Here is a 7,915-nt window from a genome sequence, read left to right on the forward strand (position 1 = left end):
TATACTGATATTGGTGAAGCTTCTTTTTGGGCTGTTTTTCATAATGCTGCTAATTAAATATGCACTTCAAGATTTAAGCTCAGTGGATGTTTATTGGTCAAGTGCCAACTTGTATTTTTGCTTGATGAAGTGCTTATTACTCCGGAAATCTTCCCGAATGTGTTCCACCCTACAAATAGATTATAACATGAATCTCAAGAAATCAGCCTTCAGGTTTACTCGAGCATAATTTTTGGTGTAGCCATGCAACTCTCTCAAGTTTTGACAGCCTTCCATCACTTTGTGTTACTCTTACGAGGCCTCCTTTTGGATGTTTAAACTCCTAGTACAGGCACAAAGAGGACTTAGAGTCCTTTGACTCCATCAATGCATTTCTAACTCGCTCGTTTTCAGATATATACCATTTAAACATGTTGTAGTGCAACTTATAAAAATAAATTCGAGTTGTACATTGCAATTTTCCTTGTGTAGTACAACTCATATCTTCTTTATATATGTATTTCCATAAAGCAAGAGCATCAACCATCAAGGGGTTATATGTAAGGGGTGCAATTGAATCAAGCTATATATGGACATGCTATGAGCTTATTTGAGCTCGGACCAATTAGGAAATAATTCAAGCTCAATGAGCTTATTTGAGCTCTGACCAATTAGGAAATAATTCAAGCTCAAATTAATTCCAAAGCTGGCTCGTAAAAGCGCTGATCAACCTAAACAGTGGTCTCGTTCATATATCGTGAAGAAAGCTGAGCTCGAGTCGGCAAAAACTCAAGCTTGAGCAATTAAATAGAGCTTATGTTGCATCTCCAATTCGGGGCTGAGCTATGTCACAAGAGATCAATGACCACGTTTCAGCATTAAGGAAGCTTCCTTGTGGGGCTTCAAAAGGCACATACCAGCCACTATAGGTTGAATGCATGATGCATATGTTGATGGTATTTGAAAAATCAAATTAAGAACGGATCACTCCCTCAGACCACATTCAAGGAACTTGATATCATGAGTAGAAGTCTGTCTCTTCTTAGCAGTCCAGTCCTTTCTTAGACCACATTCATGATACTCACCATCAATTCAGATTATAAATAGGTTGGATTCAGATTATAAATCTTCTAACCCGACTTGTATTTGATCCAATTCATTTATGATCCGACCCAACTCGATTGCTACTCGTATTTGAGATGTGAGGTGACTACTTCAATAATGCAAAATCTAATGGATTTTGCCATCATAGGAGTGGACTATTTCAACAGATATGAGCAGCTATAGAAATAAGTTTCAGTGCACCCAATGGAAGTGTATATGCAAACTTAGTAATATACCGACAAAATCAAAAAAAAATTAAAAAAAAAGAAGGAATTTTATAATTATTGCATGAAGAATTCTTGGAATGGTATCAAGAAAACTATAGACAAAGAAGTGGCCTCTGAAAAAGATCCGAGTGCGCGGTTTAAACAAGCATGCATCATGGAAGAGGTTGATATTTTTGAGTCCAGAGCCAAATGATTTTTCATGTCGCTCACAGTACTTTCACTTTGATGGAGTGTGCATGCCTAAAACATATCCGAATGGGGCTCATCTAATTCAACGCTAGAAGCAGTTGTTGGACGGTAGTCAGCACCAATTTCCATCAATTTTAATTACAGACAGCCATTTGTTGTTATATATCGATGGCTCTTTGCAATAGATCAAGCAACCTTGGCTATGCTGGACAGCATCTTTGTCCTGCTCAGACCCCTAGTTTCCGAGTACTAGTGTTCTTTTATAAGTTTATTTGTTGTCAAGGACAAATAATCTATCCTTCCCATTCTACCAACGTGAAGTTATACAGTGTTGATCTCATAATCCAAATAAATAAATTGCATCGGCACCAACATGTGCAGTTCACAACTTCTATTGATGTTCCCACACCCAAGCAGAGCATGTTGGATCCTAGCGGCACTTAATCAAGCCTGTTCCATCTGCACCTAGGAATTTTTTTATTTAGTGGCCAACGCACACTAACAAAAGTTATCATGAGCCTACCTGCATGGTATATATTGTGGGGTTAGTCCACCACCCGATCCGATCTTTCTCTTATTAGATTACGATCAAGCACTCACCGATGATTCGGCAAAACTCTCTTGAATGTCGAAAAGACAAGATCAAAAAATCGAGGCGAAGCGACTTTATGACATTGGATCTTTTCTAACCACTGGATCAGATGCACACTAACCCCAGGATTAGGATCATACCAATAACAAAAAATGAGATCCAATGCCAACATACCACTATAAAAGGAAAAATAATCCCCTAGAGTTTCAGACGATTTCTTTAAACCATGAGTACGTGAGTTAATATCATGCAATTAATACCCATAGCCACCACCTACGTCTTTAACAAATGTGAGCGTTGATTCTTCACTTTCATTATCGAATTTGGATGTGACGTTCGATTGCCCCTCTATATAAAAAGGCATAAGAGCCCTCAGATAAATTCTGCTCCGAAGAACAACCCACACTCTCTCACTCTATTTCTCTTTTCTCTATTATTCTCAATCTTTGGCTGACTTAAGTATCAGAAGATCCTCCATTTGAGAATCTCCAATGAGAGCAGACTTAATTTGTAAGTTCTCTAAAGAGCCCTTGTCTTCAAATTGAAACCGATTAGTAAGGTCAGAAAGAAGCTGACCACCACCATGCATCTTGGATCGGAGACTTGCTATAGTACCCCAATCCTGCCACAAAGAAAAAAAAGGATTTCAGATGGATTTTAAAGCATTCAAAAAAAAAAAAAAAATTTAAAAAAGAATTGGCCAGCACGTATTGTGCATGTGCTGGTGGGGTGGGTGAAGGAATTGGACTCCCAGCAGGAGTCCTCTTCCATGTAATCTCCCGATGGAGATGGAAACCAGGGAGGACTCGGACTCCTCCCCTAGCCTTCTTTAAAATGGGGGGCCAAGCCTCCTTTTCGAACCCCACTCTTTCGATCGCTGTCCATCACCGAAAAGAAGCCCAGCTTCTTTTTTGTTTTTGGAGATTTTCATGGAGTTCGTCGGAATCACTGGCCCTAGCTCATCAAAAAAAGATAAAAATATCTCTCTATCCTCTACTTATCTTCTACGACCCATAGGTGTTGGGACTCCGACCGGCAATCATCGGATTTTTAATCAAAAAGGATTTGGATTGTTTTTCCCCTATTTTTACCTTGATTTCTGCCTTCGTGGGCTGCCGCCAATCTCTAGACCTAACTAGTTGTCATCACTGAGGACTGCCCCTCCGACCTTAAGGGTCGTCGATGTGGAGGGATGCCGTCCTAGCCCGGGAGCAAGGGGAACAAGAGCTCCCCTATCCCGTGAAGGAAAAGAAGAGAGAGGACCGCATGGGTCCTCTATCCTGTGAAAAAAAGGAAAAAAAATGAAAAAGAGAAAAAGAACAAGAAAAAAAAAGAAAGAAACAAAGAAAAAAAAAAGAGACTTTCTCTCTCTCCACTCTCCTCTCTTTTCTCTCTAGTTTTTCTCTCCACTTTTTCTCTCTACTTTCTCTCTCTAAATTTTTCTCTCTCTAGACTATTTTTCTCTCCTAGGATTTTCTAGAACTTTGAGAAGATTGATGATGAGTTTGAACGATTAGTGAAGGGGTCCTGATCCGTGGTTAGCACCTATCTTGATCAAACCATGAACCATTAGATTTGATCATCCGTAATTTTATTAAATCATCTGTATCATAATTCAATCATATTTTGATTTAAATCATCTTGATTGGACCGATCGAGATGTCAGACTGTGTCGCTTGATTCATTCTATTATAACTTATTAATTTCTCTCTTCTCTGACTTTCTCTTTTTACTTGATTTATGAACTTAATAAAAGATTCCAGTCTTGTTGTTTGAATCTAATTTTTATTGATCTTTATTGAGTCCTTGCATCTTTAATGATCTTTTGATTAAATAAAAATATTTGATCGAATTGATCTCTGATTATCGGATGATGTACCGACATTCATCTTGACTATTATTAAACATTACTGATTTGATCATCCTCGATTTATTAAACAACCTATGTCTTAATTGGATCTTGATCGGATGAAATTAGATAATTGGACCAATCCAGATCATTGAATACGACTATCCATCAATCTTATTTTTCTTAATTATTCATACCCTTCTGATTGTTGGATTTGATCATGCATAGGGTTGTAGATTTTCAGTAACGGAATACTGCGATGCGATCTATGAACCAAAAATTTTGAAAAAAAATTTTAAAATTATGTGAATTTATTGAAATACGTATGAGGTAAGTAATGCTTTATTTTTTTTAAATTTATCGATAATTTATAAAATATTTTTTGATATGATTTATAAAATGATGCATGAATTTGATGAATAATATTTTATTATTAAAAATATCTTATTTTAAAATATTATGATGAAGCATGATTGAACGTATCGATTTTGTTATATATTATATTGACTGATTTCGATACCACATGATTATATGTATTCCTATCGAATAAGAATAAGAAACATGAATTATAAAAAATTTTAATTCAAGAATAATTTAAATTTTCAATCTGATTATGTAAAGGATCCCGCTAATGGAGGCTAATACATTAGCAATAGATTTATCATGAGAATTTATGCCACCAATGAGATCAGCAATAAACCGCCAGCGAGACCAACAGTTCTGAAGGACTTTGCTCACCACAAGATAATACGTAGTATGATGATCCTGCCACAGAAAAAATATAGTCATAACTCATGGTCGATAAGAAGAACTTAAGAATGAAAGAAATTAAATTCTTAAAAAAACTTAAATTTTTTTAAAAAATTAAATTTGGCATAAACTATATTTTGATAATATTGTATAATTGAAATTGATTTCAAATTGATAAACTCTATATGCTTATTTTCTATAAATGATTATCTATTTTATTGTCTGATTTAATCTAGTTGAAGTGAACATTGCCTACTGGGTTGTCTAGCTCATTACCTCTTATTTTACTATTTTTATAGATCTTGAAAAACTAAAATGATACAAGTTATGTACGAAAGAGTGATTAGAAGTAGAACTTTGATACTTTTATTTTAGATTGAAGTCTTGTTAAATTTGATGTAAAATCTATGGAATATTATACAATTTATTAAGATATTAAAGTTGAAATTTAGATTGTTAAGTTTTGGACTTAAATTATTGATTAATAATTCTTCTGTTGCTTAATGATAGCAAGATAAGATGCCTTACATATTTATGAAAAAAATTTTCTATGAATATACGGTGGTTGCCACGACCCCTGGCTCGTGATCTCAAGTCGATGGTATGACACTTGCAGCAACAATACAAAATGAAATCAACGAGGACAAAGGCAGAGACACAATAATCTCATCTTCTTTTTTTTTTTTTTGATATAGGTGGGAGATCACACCACTCTAGTGTGAGTACAACCCATAAAGTCTGAAAATAAAGGATCCTGTAGAGCCCACAGGCAAGTATCATTCTATCACTAGATCCAGTCTCTGATGTGCTCATTAACGTAAGCTGCAACCCAATCTGTTGTGCTGTTCACTTCTTAGAAAATATACAGAATAGATACCATGACAAAATCATAAAGAAAAATTTAAATATCACAGAGGAGCGGATGGGCCTCTAGCTACTTTATGTCATTCCAGATCTAGCCGATAACGGTGGTAGAATCATCATCTATGAAAACCCTCTCCATTCATAGCTTCTACCTGGCATAAATAATAGCCACCCAAGCAGTTCAAAGCTCAGCTCCTGGGATGAAAGACTCAAAAAGATACAAGTCCTCCACCACCAAAAACCTAGCATCTGAATCTCGAATGATATAGCCAATACCACCCCTACCATTTCTAACATTACCATTAAAATTAATCTTAAAAAATCTTGAAGGAGGGGGCTCTTAGTAAATGAAAATAATCCTCCAAATTCCTACATGAGCAGCATGAGAGTCTCAAAAATCGGAGGTGTTAAGGGATGGGCTGGCAGTGTTGAAATGATTGTACTTCATAATGAAGTAAATAGCTGTCTCCAGCACCTAGTGTGCAAACACCACCTCGATTTCAAAGATCAAGCTATTTCTAGATAGTCGAATCTGATAGATGATATATGCTATCCTATCCCTTTAGGTATAAGTCAACGCTTCAGCCATACTTTGGTGGATCGCATCCAAGAAGGGTCCAACTAAGGACCGCTGCTCGCCTCGTAAGGCTAACCACTCGCCCTCCTCCAAATCAACCTCGTTGTGGGACAATGCAGAAAAGCATGCTCTGTCGACTCATCCTCCAACCTGTAGATCAGACAAGAAATCGAAAGTGCCATGCCCCTATCCCTAAGTAACGTAGGCGTCAGAAGCCAGTCTCAAGCATCTTTTTAGAGAAAGAGTCTCACCTTGGGATGAGTAGCCACTCTCTAAATCTAAGCAGTCTTGATCCTTCTATCCAATGCAAGCCTACACATCTCGAACAAGTCTCTTGTGGGAGCCTTGGGGCGGCAAGAATAGCCCCATTCTCTCAAATCCTGACTTCAATGGATGAAAATTAGAATGGTGAGAATCCAATCAGTGAGTGGACCATAAAAAAGATGGATAACATCCTGTGTGTTTCAGACCCTATCATCGATAGTGAACAAGTCACAGACCATCGATGATCATCGACCTCTATGTAGACATAGATTGGTAGCAGGAGAGACAAGTAGAAAATCTAGGCATCTTAGCTCACATCAACCAAAATCTCATCTCCAATTAACTATCTGACCTAGACCAGCATTATGAGGGCATGGGCATAAATCTCCTTCCAGATAGAGCAGTTGCAAACAATCCAGATCTAGGACCCCTGACTCCATGCCTCATATTGAACTCTCATCACCCTACTACACAAGCAATTAGATTGGATAATCCAACTGTATGCTTGGCAATCATAGCCTCCCTTTTGACCCATACGGACTAAATCCTAAGGCCCCCATCCCTCACAAACTAGCAGACCACCTCCCAAGATAATAGATGGAGCCCACGACCATCATGCCTTAAGCCCTATAAGAAGTTTTAGAATAGCTACTTCAACCTCCTGGGATAAGAGCTCGGCACAATCATATTCGTCAAGAGGTAAACCAAAATGGAGCTCTAGATCGATCTCACTAGAGTCATCATACGTATCATGGAAAGAGCATTGGTCCACCAACCCTTGGGGTGATCTTGGATCCACTACTCCATGGGCACGCAGTTGGCCCTCGAAGTCATTGCCTCATGATAGGAACCTCCATGTAGGTTAAGATCTTGGTCTGCTCCTGGATCCCTAGTCTATCTTGAATTGTCTGCTTCATTTGAACCTTCATCTTAGGGATGAAGATGACCGTGGACTTATACAAGTTCACTAGCTGACCAAAAGTCCGACAATAGGCCTTAATATTAGTAGACAATCATCTACAAAATGAAGATGCGAAAGTGACTGAGCCCTAGGAGCGGACTAGTAGGGCTCCAGCTCTGATCCCTGAACCGCCACCCTCAACATCTGAGAAAGAGCATTGGCATGCAAAATGAATAGGTAGGGAGAGAGATGGCAACTTTGGCAAAATTCGACCATCAAGTAAAAGGACTCCATTGGGACATCGTGGATTAGAATAGCAAAGCTCAGGATCTCCACATAATCTATGATCTATCTGATCCACCTATCTTGAAAGTTGAGCTCCTGTAGCATCTACCGCATGAAATGCTAGCTCATCTGGTCATAAGCCCCACTCCATGTCTAGTTTGATCGCCATTAGTTTTTGACAAATGGGTGCTCATCGTAGATCATGCATGAACTTTTGGATGAGCAAAATATTATCGATCATGCAACCACTGCTGACAAAAGCATCTTGCTCCAGACTAATCAGATGAGACACAATCGACTTCAGCCACCGAATCAAGACTTTGGCACACACATT

The sequence above is a fragment of the Elaeis guineensis genome, chromosome 12 (genome assembly GCF_000442705.2).
Source record: "Elaeis guineensis isolate ETL-2024a chromosome 12, EG11, whole genome shotgun sequence".
Classification (NCBI taxonomy): Eukaryota; Viridiplantae; Streptophyta; class Magnoliopsida; order Arecales; family Arecaceae; genus Elaeis; species Elaeis guineensis.